The sequence below is a fragment of the Ornithorhynchus anatinus genome, chromosome 4 (assembly GCF_004115215.2).
Source record: "Ornithorhynchus anatinus isolate Pmale09 chromosome 4, mOrnAna1.pri.v4, whole genome shotgun sequence".
Classification (NCBI taxonomy): Eukaryota; Metazoa; Chordata; class Mammalia; order Monotremata; family Ornithorhynchidae; genus Ornithorhynchus; species Ornithorhynchus anatinus.
Genome location: NC_041731.1, coordinates 18,132,960 through 18,151,729, shown reverse-complemented (window position 1 = coordinate 18,151,729; position 18,770 = coordinate 18,132,960). Strand labels below are relative to the sequence as shown.

The following is an 18,770-nucleotide window of genomic DNA, read 5'->3' as shown; positions in this document are numbered from 1 at the left end:
AATCATACTTCCTCCAAGAGACTTTTCCTGATTAGCCCCTCAATTCCCCACCCTATTTGCCTTCCCCTCTGTGACACTTATGCTCTTGAGTCTATAACCCTTAAACTCCACAATGGCAGCCCCAGGTGTATATGTACATATCCTTATATTCTGCCATTTCTTGTAGCTGAAGTTTAGTATCTGTCTCCCTATCTAGAAACTAAGCTCCTTTCAGGGAGAGATCTTTTCTATCAACTCTGTTGTATTGCATTCTCCCAAGTGCCTAGTATAGTGCTCTGCACAGGATAAGCCCTCAATAGATTCCACTGATTTATTGATTAACAAGGCATCGAATGTCGGCAATAAATGGGTCATATAGGCAGGAGATCTTAACAGTCACAGATGCTAGCATAAGGTGGTGGGTTTGATTCAGTTTGATATAGACAATTTAGTAAAAAAAAATCAAAAATGAGGATTTTTTTAATAGTAAGGGAAGTAGATTTGCAAAGCAAAGTCTTTATTTAGCCAGCCAGTCAGGCAAGGTGTTGTAAACAGTAAAAAGATGAAGTTAATTTCATCAAGTGAGGGAGATGTGTGTTTCTCAAACATTGACCAAAGTGGTTGTGAGTGGGAGAGGTCATGGGGGGAATAGCTCATTTTCAATTCCATACAAAAAGGAGAACCAGCAGAAAGCTAATGTGAGGGAGAAAATATCAAGGAAGAAAGAAGTTAGTACCTTCAGACTTAATATGTGTTGTTGAGGAGCGAGATGCTGTAGAAAGAATAGAAACCATTTGAGTGCAGAGACAGTGTACTTTGCATCTGTTTATCTTTCACAGGCTTTTAGTATGGTGCTTTACTAATAATGCCATTGACTGATTGGAATGATAAAGGGATTGAAAAGGGCAGAGAGGTAGCAACTGGCAGATGTCTATAACAAATGAGAGGAATTAAGAGATCAGAAGCAGAGAGAAAAAGGCAATTCCAGGACAAGATCAGTGCTCTAGGTCCTTTTGAATTCGTTAGGAGAAGGAAAAAAAAAGGGTGGTGATAGCCATCAAGGACAAGTGGGGACAGGTGAGGAGGGGAAGGTGATTCTGGAGGTAATACTCTTCTTGTTCTATGTTTGTCGTGTCCTACCATAGCGACGCTGTGGATGCATCCCTCCGAGAATGCCCAACCTCCATCTGCCATCATTCTGGTAGTGGATCCGTTGAGTTTTCTTGGTAAAAATCCGCAAGTGGCTTACCATTGCCTCCTTCCACGGAGTAAACCCGAGTCTCCCCACTCGACTCTCTCCCATGCCACTGCTGCCCAGCACAGGGGAGATTTGACTTGTCGCAGATTGCTTGCCACTCGCTAGCCACTGGCCAAGCTAGGAATGGAATGGGGAGGCCTCTGCTTGCCTCTCCCTCCTGTAGTTGAGACTGGTAGAGTACTGGAAACCAGTACCAGGAGTACTAGGATGTTATAATTAGTGGATTAGGAAGGAGGATAGATAAGTCTCAATGGCCAATATGGAAAGACACAGGCCTAAAATCAAATTGATTAATCAATGATTCATCTCTAGATTCTCCTAGACTGTGCACTTGTTGTGGGCGGGGATTTTCTCTCTTTATTGCTGTATTGCATGATCCCAAGTGCTTAGTACAGTGCTCTACACACAGTAAGCACTCAATAAATACAATTGAATGAATGAATGATCGAGTTAGAACAGATATTGTAGGAGTACGGATAGTTTCATCAGATTTTTTTCAAGGGAAAGAAGTGTTCCAGGCCTAGAAAGGATGACAGCTTAATTTTCCGAGGAATTCACGCATGTGTCAGGAAGATCTCAGTCAAAGCCTGCAAAGAAATCAGGAGACAAAGTCCTTGAAACCATCACCACATCATCATCCGAAGAAGGCCCCAGGAAACGTATGCGAAGCATTGTTAAGAAGGTTAGAGTTGTGGTGGAAATGACCCGTGACCCATAGTATGCAGGAGAAGAAATCACATGGTGGGAGCCACACAAATTGACCAGGGCTCCCCTTGAGCCAACCTCTGGGGCACAGCCATGTGGGAAGGATGCCCCCCACTCCCATGATGCCCAGACTCCCATCAGCCCCTGCTCCACTGGTAGTGTGAGGTCTGCTCAAGTTTTAGAAAGTTGTAAGCATCAATTCTGTAACTGCAGCTCTAATTTCTGGTACTGTTGGCTCAGTAGATTGATTTACACATAGTAAATACTCTTCCTAAAAATAAATACTGTTGCTAGTATTACTAAGCAAAACTGTGCCGGAAAGAGGCAGAAAGAGAGCAGATGGCTTAGTGGATTTCTGAGAGAGTCATCTCCCAAAGTGGAATCATGGTCTTTTTGTGGGTGTGTGAAATAGTGGAAGAAACAGACACTCCTAGAAGTTAATCCCTAGGGAATCCCCTAAGCAAGTAATACATTGAAAATCAATCCATAAACTAAGTTAAGTCAATTAATTAGCCACTCTATTGTTTTAAACATAAAACAGTTGTAGAATCATGACTATTCAGAGTAATAGGGGAATAACTGCAAACCACAGATAAAGGGCATTTGAATTCCATCTCATATTCTCTCAATTCCATCCCCTCAGGCCCATTGCATTGATGTACCTATCTACAAGTTAATTAATTTATTCATTTTGATGTCTGTCTCCCCCTCTAGTCTATAAATTCATTATGGGCAGGAAACGTATCTGCTAATTCTGTTTGTTGTACTCTCCCAAACACTCAGTACATAGTAAGTGCTCAATAAATACAGTTGATCGATTAAGTGTTCCACAAGGTCCTGATTCTGGGTTCATTATTAGAGAAACAGCGAGGCTCAGTGGAAAGAGCACGGGCTTTGGAGTCAGAGGTCATAGGTTCAAATCCCGGCTCGGCCACTTGTCAGCTGGGTGACTTTGGGCAAGTCACTTAACTTCTCGGTGCCTCAGTTACCTCATCTGTAAAATGGGATTAAGACTGTGAGCCCACGTGGGACAACCTGATTCCCCTGTGTCTACCCCAGCGCTTAGAACAGTGCTCGGCACATAGTAAGCGCTAACAAATACCGACATTATTATTATTATTCTTCTGGCTTTACACTCACTCTCTCCGACTTTTCCACTCTCTTGACTTCAAACCAACATCTCTATGCTGATATCGCCAAATCTATGTCTCTTACCCCATCCATTCCTCATCTTTAAAACATTTCTCTTCCAGGACATTTCTACTTGGCTATCCCATGGGCATCTCAAACACAGCATACCAAAAAATCTGAACTCACCTGTTTACCCTTAGTTTCGGATTTAGTGCTTTCATTACCAAAGCATTACTTATTTCATTCATAATTCATTCATTCATTCATTCATTCATTCATTCAATAGTATTTATTGAGTGCTTACTATGTGCAGAGCACTGTACTAAGTGCTTGAAAAGTACAATTCGCCAACAGGTAGAGACAATCCCTGCCCAGTAACGGGCTCACAGTCTAAACGATGGGAAGGAGGACCAGGAGAAGTCCTGGTCTGATTTTACTTTGGTTTTTTGTTCCTAGGAGTCCCCACTCTTATAAGTGCCCGATTTACCCCCAACCCCAGCTCCCATCCTCTATCTCCATGACGACGGAGCTGAGGCTCAGACGGTTGAACTAAAATGACACCAAGACAAGGCCGACAGCAGCAGCAAACAGCCCCTCTAGGCTAGCACACAAGCAAAGGTGACCCTTCCTCCTCGGTCAAGCAAACCTATCGTGCCGACCTGAAGCCTGGGTGGATGGAAAAAACTCACTGAGAGCTGTGAGGTGGGAAGGAGGTGGAGCAGGAGCCTCCTTCCCCTCCTCAGCACTTGGCCACAGGTCTGGGAGGGACCCTCTTCGGGAAGAGGGTCACGGGTAAAGGGAAAGAGGAAATGGCCTGGGCTTGAACGGTCTGCGTGAAGGGCCCTCAGCCCAACATGTCCAGTTCTGGGCTGGGCTGGGGGCCGCTGCCTGTGGTCCCTAGCCTCGGGCATGTTGTGATGTCCGGTTAATTGTCCGGACCCCAAGCTCCAGAAGCCGATAGGGCTTCGCATCCTGCACCAGGCCTGGTAGCCGTGGCCCGAGGGACGTCCGAAGACCCTTCCCGAAGGGATCGGCCACAATCCCAGCTGCCTCTCCTGCTGTCCCCACCCCTGGGGCCCTGGACTCCCTGTTGGCAGGACGGGAAATCCAGGATCACTGGAGAGGCCCAACCCGAGCCCTGCCCTTCCTGGACATTCTGGTGCAGGTCTGGCAGAAAGGCAAGGGAACTGAGCGGGCAGGCCTGCACGAATTTACTGGGGCCGGGACACTGCCCAGGCCAGGGAACAACAGATTGGAGCCTCACTCTTCCCAGGGGCTCGTGTCCGTGTCGACGGCTACACGGTTGTAAGCAGTGTGGCGCAGTTTCTCCTCACACACTTTGGCGCTGATGTAGTGGGGCGGGAAGAGGGTGCTGGAGCAGGTGGAAGACTCGGGTAAGGCATCTGTGTTCTCCAAGCCCAGCTTGTCTAGGTAAATGTAGATGTGGGCAGGCAGCTGGCTGTGGCCGGTGCCGGAATGCAGGGAGCGGCTACGGTGCTTGTTGGTGAAGTTGTTGAGAGCCTCCCGGAGATACTGCACCCGGGTGTCCGAAGGCTCGAAGTCCTCACAATGAGTGAGCTTCTTGAGGACCTCCATAGTTGGTATTTGTTAAGCGCTTACTATGTGCCGAGCACTGTTCTAAGCGCTGGGGTAGACACGGGAATCAGGTTGTCCCACATGGGGCTCACAGTCTTAATCCCCATTTTACAGATGAGGTAACTGAGGCACTGAGAAGTGAAGTGACTTGCCCAAAGTCACACAGCTGACAAGTGGCAGAGCCGGGGTTTGAACCCATGACCTCTGACTCTAAAGCCCGTGCTCTTTTCCACTGAGCCACGCTGCTTCTCTAGTGACCTCTAGTGACCTCGGCATCCCCACTCACCTTCTTCTCCAGTTCCTGCCACGTCAGGGGATCTTGCACAGCCTGGGGGACCACCTTCAGCAGGCCCGCCTGCATGGCCTCCACCTGGTCTTTGCTCATTTAACCCTCGCATCATCCCTGCGAGGTAGGGTCTGGTGGAGAAACTGAGTCACAGGGACGTTAAATGTCTTCCCCCAGAGCACACAATAGACAAGTGGCAGATACAGGACTAAAACTGGTCTTTCCACTTCCATTGCCTATGCCTCTGAAATCCACTCTTCCTCTAACTTTCCCATCTCTATCAATTAATCGGTGGTATTTTTTGAGTGCTAAGAGTACAATACAGTGGATACAATCCCAGGTCACAAAGTGTTCTCCATCCTCAGGGGGAGAGAGACATTGAAATGAATACAGATGGGGAATTGGCAAGGTAAAAGGTTTGTAAATAAGTATTATGGGACTGAAGGTGGGGTGAATATTCAGCATCTAAAGCTTGGTTTTGAAGGCGGAGAGGGTGGTCATCTCTCTGATGTGAAGGGAAAAGGAGTTCCACCCCAGAGGGAGTATGTGACCAAAAGATCAGCTGTGAGATGGACAATATCAAAGTACAGAGACTAGGTTGGTGTTAGAGGAATGTAAGGAGTAGGCTGGGTTGTAGTAATAGATCAGGATGGGAAGAAAGAGAATGGAAGGGAAGAAAGGAGCCCTCCTCCCTTGCTCCTGGGCATGAATTGCAGAACACTCCTGGCAGAAATCCATGTATTAGGCCGACCTTGTCTATCCTTGCCTGCTTTAACTCTGTCCTCTCCTCACTCATTCACTAAGTCACATTTATTGAGTGCTTACTGTGTGCGGAGTCCTATACCTTATCTCACCTTGGCTTCACGGACTCTGTCCTCTCCTGGTTCTCCTCTTACCTCTCTGGCCGATCATTCTCAGTCCCCTACGCTGGAGCCTCCTCCCCCTCCCATCCTTTAACTGTTGGAGTTCCTCAAGGGTCAGTTCTTGGCCCTCTTCTGTTCTCCATTTACACTCACTCCCTCGGTGAACTCATCCGCTCTCACGGCTTTGACTACCATCTCTACGCAGATGACACGCAGATCTACATCTCCGCCCCTGTCCTCTCCCCCTCCCTTCAGGCTCGCATCTCCTCCTGCCTCCGGGACGTCTCCACCTGGATGTCGGCCCGCCACCTAAAACTCAACATGAGCAAGACTGAGCTCCTCATCTTCCCTCCCAAGCCCGGTCCGCTCCCAGACTTCTCCATCACCGTGGATGGCACGACCATCCTTCCCGTCCCGCAGGCCCGCAATCTCGGTGTCATCCTTGACTCGTCCCTCTCGTTCACCCCACACATCCTATCCGTTACCAAGACCTGCCGGTTTCACCTCTACAATATCGCCAAGATCCGCCCTCTCCTCTCCACCCAAACGGCTACCTTACTATTGCGGGCTCTCGTTATATCCCGGCTAGACTACTGTGTCAGCCTTCTCTCTGACCTCCCTTCCTCCTCTCGCCCCGCTCCGGTCTATTCTTCACTCCGCTGCCCGGCTCATCTTCCTGCAGAAACGATCTGGGCATGTCACTCCCCTTCTTAAACAACTCCAGTGGTTGCCTATCGACCTCCGCTCCAAACAAAAACTCCTCACTCTAGGCTTCAAGGCTCTCCATCACCTTGCCCCTTCCTACCTCTCCTCCCTTCTCTCTTTCTACCGCCCACCCCGCACGCTCCGCTCCTCTGCCGCCCACCTCCTCGCCGTCCCTCGGTCTCGCCTATCCCGCCGTCGACCCCTGGGTCACGTCCTCCCGCGGTCCTGGAACGCCCTCCCTCCTCACCTCCGCCAAACTGATTCTCTTTCCCTCTTCAAAACCTTACTTAAAAATCACCTCCTCCAAGAGGCCTTCCCAGACTGAGCCTCTTCCCCCTCTACTCCCTCTGCCATCCCCCCTTTACCTCTCCGCAGCTAAAGCCTCATTTTCCCCTTTTCCCTCTGCTCCTCCACCTCTCCCTTCCCATCCCCACAGCACTGTACTCGTCCGCTCAACTGTATATATTTTCGTTACCCTATTTATTTTGTTAATGAATTGTACATCGCCTTGATTCTATTTAGTTGCCATTTTTTTTACGAGATGTTCTTCCCCTTGACGCTGTTTAGTGCCATTGTTCTTGTCTGTCCGTCTCCCCCGATTAGACTGTAAGCCCGTCAAACGGCAGGGACTGTCTCTATCTGTTGCCGACTTGTTCATCCCAAGCGCTTAGTACAGTGCTCTGCACATAGTAAGCTCTCAATAAATACTATTGAATGAATGAATACTTCGTGCTTGGGAGTGAACAATACTACGATATACAGACACATTCCCTGCCCACAGCAAGCTTACAATCTAGAGTGGGGGAGACAGACATCAATACAGATAAATAAAATTACAGATGTGGACATAAGTGCTTTGGGGTTGGGTGTCCTCCCCCGGCAATATATTTCTCCATCCTTATCGACTCCCATGCCCAATGCCTTCCCCCGTATTTGAAGATATTTCATTTCTTCCTCCTGCATCTCTTGCCCGTGAGGATGGGCCTCACACTTTCTTTATAAAATCGAAACCCTCAGGTGTAATTTTTCCTAAAGTCTCCCGTGCTTCGTTTCAGTCCATCCCGCCACCTGCCCCTTCTTCAAACTCTCCCAACTTTCCCAGGAGTATCCCAAGAGGAGATCTCCCTCCTCTGCTAAAAATCTACCTCTTCCACCTCCACCTCTGGCCCTATCCCTTCACACCACATCAAAGCACTTGCCTCTTCCTTCTTCGCTCCCCAACTGGGAATGTGGACCGGGAATGTGTCTCTTGTTGTACGTCACTCTCCCTAGTGCTTGGTACAGTCCTCTGCACACAGTAAGCACTCAATAAATACAGTCACTCACCCTATCCTCCCTGGACGACCGCTTCAGCCTCCTTGCTGACCTTCCAGCCTCCTGTCACTCCCCACTCCAGTCCATACTTCACTCTGCTGCCCGGCTCATTTTTCGACAGAAACGCTCAAGGACGTGTCACCCCATTCCTCAAAAAACTCCAGCGGTTGCTCATCCACCTTTGCACGGCATAGTGGTTAGAGCAGGGACAGGGAGTCACAAGGTCGTGGTTTCTAATCCTTGCCCTGCCACTTGCCTGCTGTGCAACTTTGGGCAAGTCATTTCACTTCTCTTTGCCTCAGACGCATCATCTGTCCCATGTGGGACCGGGACTGTGTCCAGTCCAATTTGCTTCTATCCATGCTTAGTACGGTGCTTGGAACATAGTAAGCACTCAACCAATAGTACAATCATTATTATTATCATTATCAGCCAAAAACTCCTCACCATTGGCTTCCAAGCACTCCACCACCTAGCCCCCTCCGACCTCCCCTTGCTACTCTCCTTCTACAATCCAGCCTGCACACTTCACTACTCTAATGTCAGCCTTCTCACCGTTCCTTGATCTTGCCAGTCTCGCTGCCGACCCCTCGCCCACATCCTGAAATGCCCTCCCTCCTCAAATTCTGACGGACAATGACTCTGCCCCTCTTCGAAGCCTCACTGAAGGCACATTGCCTCCAAGAGGCCTTCCCAGATTAAGCCCCACTTTTCCTCAGCTCCCACTCCCTTCTACGTCATCCTGATTTGTTCCCTTGGCTCTTCCTTCGACCTTTCAGCATTTACATCCATATCTATAATTTATCTATTTGTATTGATGTCTGTCTCCCCTCCTCTAGACTGTAAGCTCGCTGTGGATGGGGAATGTGACCGTTTATTGTTGTAGTGTACTCTCCCCAGCACTTAGTACAGTTTTCTGCGCAAAGTAAATGCTCACAAGTACAACTGAACGATAGAATGAAAGAAATATGATTGTTTGATTGACTGACTGACTGATTGAATGAATGAATTGGAGTCATAGGACCTGGTTTCAAATCCCATCTTGCTATTTGTCTGGTCTTTGACTTTGCGCAAGTCACAGCTTCCCTGTGCCTCATTACCTCATCTGTAAAGTGAGGATTAAGCATGTGAGCCCCGAGTGGAAACAGGGACTGTGCCCTAACTTTGATCATCTTGTATCTTAACCCAGCATTTAGAAAGGTGGCTGGGACCATAGTGCTTAGAAAATACCATTTAAAAGAAAGATTTCATTTAATAATAATAATGTTGGTATTTGTAAGCGTTACTATGTGCAAAGCACTGTTCTAAGTGCTTAGGGGATACAGGGTGATCAGGTTGTCCCTCATGGGACTCACAGTCTTCATTCCCCATATTCCAGATGAGGTAACTGAGGACCCAGAGAAGCTAAGTGACTTGCCCAAAGTCACACAGCTGACAAGTGCAGACCGGGATTAGAACCCATGACTCTGACTTCCAATCCAGGCTCTTTCCACTGAGCCATGGCTGCTTCTAGGTCCCCCTCCGTGTTTCATCTAAACCATGCCCTGGGCGAACGCATTCACTCTCCTGGCTTCAACTACCATTTCTATGCAGATGATTTCCAAATTGCATCTCCAGGCCTGATCTCTTTCCTTCTCTGCAGTCCTCAACATTTATTTCTGCCTTCAGACACCCCTACTTGGGATATCCTGATGACATCTCAAACTTAGCATCTCCAAGACAGAACTCCTCATCTTCTCACCCAAATTCTGTCTTCAGCCTGGCTTTCCCATCACTGTAGACGACACCCCATCCTTCCTCCCTCCCACACCCATAACCTTGTTATTATCCTTCGACTATCGTGCTCTCATTCGACCCAGATATTCAATCTGTCACCAAATCCTGTTGGTTTCGCACTCTCCAATTCCTGTTTAAAATCTACTCTTCCTTTTCTAATCGTCAACTACTACTATGTTGATCCAAGCACTTTTCCTACCCTGCCTTAACTATCGTATCGGCCTCCACATTCACCTCCATGCCTCCTTTTTCTCCCACTCCAGTGTCTAAGTTAGTCTTCTGCCCAGATCAGTTTCTTATAAAAAAAAATTCTTTGCATCTTCACACTTCTTGAGAACCTCCAGTCATTGCTCATTTACCTCTGCATCAAACAGAAACTCCTTACCTTTGGCTTTGAAGCACTCAATCACCTCCCCTCTTACATTCATTCAGTAGTATTTATTGAGCACTTACTATGTGCAGAGCACTGTACTAAGTGCTTGGAATGGACAATTTGGCAACAGATAGAGACAATCCCTGCCCATTGATGGGCTTACCTCGCTGATCTACCACAGCCCAGCCAGCACACTTTGCTCCTCGCCTTACTCACTCGGCCATCTTTCTCACTTTGTTCCAATCTTGTCTATCCTGCCTCTGACCCCTTTTCTCTGTCCTTCTCCTGGCCCGGAGCTCCCCCCAGTCCATATATGGTAGACCACCACTCTCCCCACCTCAAAGCCTTATTAACGTTGCATCTCCTCAGTGAGGCCTTCCCCATTAAGCCCTCTTTTCCCCAACCCCCTCTCCGTTCTGCATCATCTATTCACTTGGACTCTTTGCGGACTCAATGTACAGCCTGCTCTCAGCCTCACGGCACTTACATATGTATCCATAAATTATTTATATTAATGTCTGTGTCCTCCACGCTAGACTTTAATTAAGCTCGTTGTGGGTCAAGAACATGTCTGCCGACTGTGTTGCATCGTATTCTCCAAGGACTTAATGCAGTGCTCTGCACAGGGTAAACCCTCAGTAAGTATCATTCATCGATACATCGGACCAGTGTTCCATCTAGGCTACTTTTCTGTGGCCAGATAGAGATGCCAGAGGTTGCCCAGCGGAACAATATAATGGTTTTTTGCCTTGACAGTCGATCCTATCATGGAGGATGGAGCTTCTACCATCCCTTACTTTTCTCTTTAATATTTGATTGTTATGACCTTGTGTCCATGAATTTATTCAAATGTTCGCGGAAACCAGAGCTGCATTTGATCTGCACAGTTTCCGGTGATGATGAATATCGTAGGTTTGCCTCCTGTTTGGGAGACATTTGAAGAAGAGAGACTCCTGTGATAATAGAGAAGCAGCATTGCCTAGTGGATAGAGAACGGGCCTGGGAGGCAGCAGGACCTGAGTTCTAGTCCCAGCTCCACTACGTTTCTGCTGTATGTCCCAGGGCAAGTCACTTCACTTCTCTATTCCACAGTTATCTCATGAAAATGGGGATTAAGCCTGTGAGCCCCTTGGGGGACAGGAACTGTGTCCAACCCTATTTGCTTGTATCCGCCACAGCTCTTAAAACAGTGCCTGGCACATAGTAAGTGCTTAACAAATACCGCGGTTATTGTCATTATTATTATTATTAGCAGTAGGAGTCATTGACTACTACTAGTCTTTGAATAGAGACTAGTAGTGATTGAATAAGGATAGCTCAGACCAAGTAGTTTGAGAAAAGTGTAGCACAGAAGAAAAAGTGAAAAGAGTAGCAAGCACTGGAGAGAACAAATGTGACGGAGCGATAAAGAGCAGTCTTTGTGGGTTCTGGATGAAGAAACGGTCGCTTACCACGTAGCGGGTTTATCTGACCCTCTTGCATGCTCCAATTAAAAAAAACCCTCACCATTAGGAATGTCAGCTTTGAGCAGGAAGGTCAACTGTGTGGGTGGAGTGTGCATGTGTGTTTTGGAATTGAGTGAATGACGTTTCCAGATTTCCACTCTCCACCTTCTTCAAGATGTTATGAAACTCCGTCATTTTACATATCCTTTTGTATACTCTCCTGCATGTCCTCTGGGCTCTAATCTGATATGTGCCTTCATTCCTAAGTTTTCTTTTCTGTTGTGATTTTCCTTGACAAAATAAAGCTAGCAAAAATATACTTCCTTCAAGTAAATATCTTTAAATTCTACAATAGATTTAAATCATATTTATAAATTACTTATTTATTCCTATTAATGTCTGTCTCCCCCTCTAAGATCACTTGGTTCAGGGACCACGTCTGCTAATTCTGTTGTGTTGTACCCTACCAAAAGCTCAGTGCAGCACTCTACACGTTATAAGAGCTCGATAAATACGATCGATCAATTGATCAACTGGAGTACCATTTGTTCTTCCTCAGTCTATCTCTGCACTTCTCTGTGGCCTTTCTTCACGTTTTTAGGACCCACTGTTGCGAGACATCAGACACACAGTAACGTGCAAAGAATTAAGAATGTTTCACCTCCTAAACTAAGTGATGTATAAATCACTCAGTTACAATGTTTTAAAAGGTTACTCAATAAATTGAGAATATTTACATTCTGTAGAGTTGCAATTCGGGCCTCTGCTGGTTTTAACTAATTACTTTCGTGCCTCGAGGGAACTCTGCTGCTGCTTTTAGGGATCTCACAGTGAGAGTGCTGACTGCTGCAATGTGTTGAAAATGCTAACAGCCTATGAGACTCTTAGTATTCGTAAGGAATGGACATGATCAACTCTTAAAATGGAAGCTGCTTGCATTAAACGTGACTGGAATTTTTAACCTCCCTTTTTGGGACTGTCATAGCTAACAAATACTATTTCAATCAAAAATAACATTTTTACACAGTTAAAGGTCTGTGTGTGTCAAGTATGTTTAATTTTCTTGTTGACATTTTAGCATTCTGTTAAGATAAGCACTCCTTGAATTTTCTTTTCCCTGGCTCTACTCTGCTACCTATTCTCACGGGGCCCAGGTCCCCACGTGAGAACAGAAGGCTGGAAATAAATGGTCAGGAAAACCAGTCATCCTTTTTACGTTGAACCTTGTGAACACGGCACTGATAGGAAGATAGTCCATTAGTTGACGTAGAAACCCAATGAAACTGAAAATGAAACTGAAAATTCTCGTTGCACCTCCCTCCCGTACCCACTCACACTTAGCTGCTCTCCAGGGGTGTGGTACATTCTAGCTAGCGCCTCAAAGGGGAAAGTGAGTCGTGCTGTTAGACAGTAAGGTCGCTGGCCCACCTGCAGCTGGGTGAGCCGTTCCCATGCTCTCCCTGCTCCCGATCTCGGAGGGCCAGATACATGAGGGGTGGCAAGCTGCCCCTCTCCCGGGACACAGAGGTTCCCGTGGTTCCCCGCTCTAGCTGATGAAGGAATCAACTGACAGCGGCATGCTACCCTCCAAACTTCTGGAACGCTGAGGTGCTCCTCGGTATAGCCACAGCTGGGACTTCTGGGACTGCCAGTCTGAGCTGGGAGGAGTCCCAAAATTCTTCTGCTCTTACTACGATTGTCTTTGTCTTTCTTTACCAGTCTGTTGTCAACCTGCCTTAATTTTTAGATGGCAAGCCTCCTTGAGGCCAGGGACCTTGTATATATCTCATCTATGTATTTCTTTTCCAGAGCTAAGTTTGGGGTGTCACACGTATTATTAATGGCATTTATTTGGTGCTTATTATTAAAATTCACCCCCTCCCCTCGCAAAAATTCCCAGAGCATTCTTGGGGATGGCGAGTTTCTCTGCCAGCAGTGGAAGAGCGTCGGGGCAGATATGTTGAGTCGAGATTAAATTCTCTTCAGGATTGTGCAAAGAGAAATTCAAGACTTGGGCCTTCCTGTTGGTTTCACCAGAGGAATTTCATGTAATGATGTATTTCTGTCTGCCTCAGCTATACTCAGAGTTAATCTGAAATTAGGGCAAAGTAATTTGGTCATGATCCTAATTAGGGGGTTATTTTTGACAAAAGCTTATTTCCTGAGCTCTTCTTCAAGGAAAGAACTCAGGAAGCCACATAGCCAAAGAACCAGCTGTCTGATTTCTGTTAACCCGCTCTTCTACTTGACCTTGACAGCCTTGAACCTCAGTAGCATGAAATATTACCTTTCATCTTGCGAACCTTGATATTATTATTTTCTCTCATCATCCTTTCTAATTAGTAAAGTTTTTGGAAATCTGGTTCAGCCATTACTGGGGTGTAGAAAGACCTCACAATTGGATCCTAGGTGGAGTTCCTAATTCCATATCTTCAATAGCCCTGAATATAAGATGACCAATTCCAGTCTTAATTTAGAGATATACGGCTTAGGTATTTCTGAATTTGACCCGCGGAGGCTAAAATCTAATGCTTGCCCTCCATTCTACAGCCTCCATACCAGGGTAGCCCTCTTTCCATGTGCAGGAACTAGTAGTGACCCTTACTTCAGTGGAAATAGAATAATTGGGTGGTCCCTCCATGGTATCTTGCATGAGAAGCAGCGTGCTCAGTGGAAAGAGCCACCAGCTGGGGGTCAGAGGTCATATGTGCGAATCCCTCCTCTGCCACTTGTCAACTGGTCTGACTGTGGGCAAGTCACTTAACTTCTCTGGGCCTCAGTTTTCCTCATCTGTAAAATGGGTATGAAGACTGTGAGCCTTCACGTGGGACAACCTGATTACCTTGTATCTACCCCAGTGCTGAGAACAGTGCTTATCAGTGTTTAACAGAATAGTTTAACAGTGTTTAACAGTGCTTAACAGAATAGTACGCGCTTATCAAATACAACATTATTATCTTCAGCCGGCAAACAAGTAGGCCTGCTGCCTCTCTTCCCTCAGCATCTCCCACTCCGTCCTCCCACCGTCCTCTGGACTTTCCTCTCCACCCTCTCTTGGACCTTCAAAATGATCACTCTGTGGCTCCCGGACCCTCCCCGACTCTCCATTGCTTAGAATGTGGCCTTCCATCCCTTTGGTCCCATTGTGGTCCCATTTAAAGTTGTTCACCATCCCTTGTTCACTACAGTATGCAGGACCACCATTGCTAAGAGGATGGGACAGGGGCCAAGCCAGGGGTGGAATGAAAGATAGCTCCCTCTCTGACTTCTGTCCCCCTACCCGGGTCACCCAGGCCCCTATATCAATTTCCCCCCTCTCCCTTCCCCTCCCCTCAGCACTGTGCTCATTTGTGTATATTTCTATTACCCTATTTATTTTGTTAATGAGTGGCCATCCCTTGATTCTATTTATCATGATTAAGTGTTTTGTTTTTATCTGTCTGTCTCCCCCGATTAGACCGTGAGGCCCATCAATGGGCAGGGATTGGTGCTCTATCTGTTGCAGAATTGTCCATTCCAAACACTTAGTACAGTGCTCTGCACATAGTAAGCGCTCAGTAAATACTATGAATGAATGAAAGGACTGCCAGTTGTGTGGAAAGGGAGACCAGCCGGGGGGGATGGCAAAGGGATGATGACAGCACTTCCTTCTAAACTTCTATCCCCTCACCCGGCTAGTCCAGGCCCCCATGGCGAGTGGCAGGCAACGATAGGGGCTACGGTTGGAAAAGGTGGACTGACCAGGGGCAATTTAAAAAGTTATCTGCAGCAGCTTTGCATTTTCAGGGGATCGGAGAGTACAGGGGAGCCACAGGGCAACAGGGAACTATTTACTGGGGGAAGAGGGGAACATTTCAGAAAAGTGGGGTAGAGTAGGAGAGGCTGAGGGGTGGGGAGATGGCCAAGTTATTTGATCACCAGGCCTGGACACCAGGATGGGGACAACATAAGTGGTTCATCTCTGCAGAAATAGTAATCGACCTTGCTCTCATGAAATCATCTGAAGCAGCAGGGCGTAGTGGATCGATCAAGGGCCTGGAAGTCAGAAGGTTACGGGTTCTAATTCCAGCTCCGCCTCTTGTCTGCTGCATGATCTTGGGCATACTCGGCTCCTCTGGTGCGAACCTTCTCGCTGTGCCTCGATCTCGCCTATCTCGCCCATCGACCCCTGGGCCCCACATCCTACTTCTGGCCTGGAATGCCCTCCCTCCTCAAATCTGCCACACAATCACTCTTCCCTCCAATCTAAGCCCTACTGAAGCCGCACCTCCTCCAAGAGGCCTTCCCAGATTAAGCCCCGTTTTTCCTCAGCTCCCTTCCACGTCACCATGACCTTCTCCCTCTACTCTTCCCCCTTCTCCCCACTCCACAGCACTGATGTATATATTCATATATCTATAATTCCATTATTTTTATTGACACCTCTTTACTTGTATTGATCTGTCTCCCACCTTTTAGACTGTGAGCCTGTTGTGAGCATGCATTATCTCTCTTTATTGTCATATTGTACTTTCCAAGCACTTAGTAGAGTGCTCTGCACGCCGTAAGCGCTTAACAAATACCAACATTATTATTATTAATAGAGTGATAAGGAGAGATGGTCCCCATCCACAGCTGTGACATGCTTCTTCCGAGTATCTCCTTATCACCAATTCACTGCATTAACTTCCCGCCTCTGAGCGTCTACTCAGTGTGGTTTCAGAGCCCTGGCCCTCTGGGATGTCATCTCCACAGGCTAAATAATAATAATAATAGTGATGATGTTGGTATTTGTTAAGCGCTTACTATGTGCAGAGCACTGTTCTAAGCCCTGGGGAAGATAGAGGGTCATCAGGTTGTCCCACGTGAGGCTCACAGTCTTAATCCCCATTTGACAGATGAGGGAACTGAGGCACAGAGAGGTTAAGTGAATTGCCCACAGTCACACAGCTAAACAACTCACTTTATCCAGCCAGTCCAAATGGTTACCTCTTGGACTGTGAGCCTCCTGTGGGAGAGGGACTGTGTCCAACCACATTACCTTGTATCCCACAGCATTTAGTCAAGCGGTGGCACATAGTATGTGCTTAACAAACATTAAGATGAAGGTGATGATGATGATGATGATGATGATGACTACCACTAATAGTAGAGGCTGAGAAGCAGCGTGGCTCAGTGGAAAGAGCCCAACCTTGGGAGTCACAGGTCATGGGTTTTAATCCTGGCCCCGCCACCTGGCAGCTGTGTGACTTGGGGCAAGTCACTTCACTTCTTGGGACCTCATCTGTAAAATGGGTATTAAGACCATGAGCCTCATGTGGCACAACCTGATTACCCTGTGTCTATCCCAGCGCCTAGAACAGTGCTCGGCACGTAGTAAGTGCTTAGCAAATACCAACATTATTATTAAGGGAGGGGAAACTGAGGTAAACTCTGCTCAAAGTGAGAGAAATACTGGTGCTATGATTCATTAGCTCTGTTCGGAATAGTCTTTTAGGCAAAAGTTTCATAAGGAACATGAGATAAGGAATAAAAAGTTGCCGGGAATCACAGACATTAACCATAACGACACAACATGGCCTTTTAATGTCCTTTTTAATGTCTTTTTTAATGTGCTCAGACTTTGGGTTCCACATTGGCCTTTTTGGCGCCCCACACATTCATAGGGGAATTTCGCCAGCAGTGGTGAATTCTTTAAATGCTGTGGAAGGAGTGTGTGTCTATTTGTGCGTACAAATGTGTGTGTTCATTCATTCATTCATTCATTCAATTGTATTTATTGAGCATTCTTGTGCAGAGGACTGTACTAAGTGCTTGGGAGAGTATAATGCAACAATAAACAGACACATTCCCTACCCACAACAAGCATACAGTCTTGAAGGGGGGAGATGGACATCCATATAAATAAATTACAATGTGTGTGTGTCTGTGAATGCATATATTTATGAGTCTTTCACTATATATATGTATACTTTATATGTATATAATGCATGGTTTTATTCCTTAAACAGATAATATTAAGAAAATCTCTCCAGAGTGAGTTCAGCATCTATGGCTAGCTCCTCGGTTGCCAACTTCTCTAGCGACAAGTGAGTTCGTGAAAATTCACGAACGCCTTGGATAATTCAGGTGTGTTTAAATTGAGCCTTAATAAGTAAATGCCATCATTAACTTTTAATTAAGCACAGTGGAATTAATGATTAATGAGTCAACACCTTATTTTTTAAATTAAGCACACCTGAATTATTTTATGAAGTTCACAAAGTTTCAAAGCGTGGCTGAATTTCTGGGAAATCTCTGAAGTAAATTTTTAAGCAAGAGGTGAAGGTTCAGCAAATATCTACCAACCATCTTGTCTCCAAACAAGTTGGAAAGGAATGAATCTCTGACAGCAATAAGATACCAGATTCACTCTTTTGAGAGCAAAGGAAGCCTATTCAGCTTTAGAGAGCTACCCGGAACTAGGAGCAGTAAAAATTCGAATATCACCCCTATTGCGTAATTTAATATTTTTATCAACCCTACCCTCTGAACGTAAAAACTCAATTATCAAGCCTACCGTGTAATTTAATATTTTTGTCAACCCAACCCCTCCGTACCTTAGTTCATGGAACTTCAGAACATTAGAAGACTTGAGTACAATTTTCGTGCCCGAGTTCCGAGGACTGGCAGCTACTCTTTACATATTCTTGGTGAACTGAAAGGTCCATTTGCTAACTCTTTTGATTTCAGGAGAAACTATTAATAGCCTTGAAAACCTGGTGAATTGAACGCGAACATTTGAAAGAAGTACAGAATTAGAAAGACCTAACGTAGACCAGGTCTAGTAACAGGGTGGCCGAATGGAGAGAGGACAGAACTGCTCTGCTGCTGCTCTCTTCCCTGCTGTGTGATGATAAGCAAGTCACAACCTCCCTGTACTTCGATTTCCTCATCTGTAAAATGGGGATTAAATATCTCTTCTCTCTCCATTGTCAACTGTGAGTCCCATGTGGGACGGGAACTGTGTCGGACCTGATTGTTCTGTAGCAACCTCAACACTCAGTATGGAGGTTGACGTGCAGTAAGCCCTTAGCAAATACCATAATTAACATTCTTCTAAGGTTTTCCATTCTATTTCTTAACTTTAGAGCGTATTTACTGAAATATTTACAGGAATGCCAAGAAGATATCAACGGATCAATGGACCAGAAGTGAGAAAAAGGATCAGTGGCATCTCAGATCTGCAAATATTTGTATTTCTTATCGATAAGAATACATAATAATAATGTATAATTTTATTATGTAATAATATTATACTATATACGAATAATATATGGTTATGGTTATTATAATATATAATTGGATGCAATTAGAAAGA

At 46.1% G+C, this 18,770-nt stretch overlaps 1 protein-coding gene across 1 annotated transcript in view; it reads left to right on the top strand.

Moving 5' to 3' along the window:
* ADCY1 (adenylate cyclase 1) overlaps positions 1 to 18,770 on the top strand; it is a 333,336-nt gene that overhangs the window by 167,895 nt on the left and 146,671 nt on the right.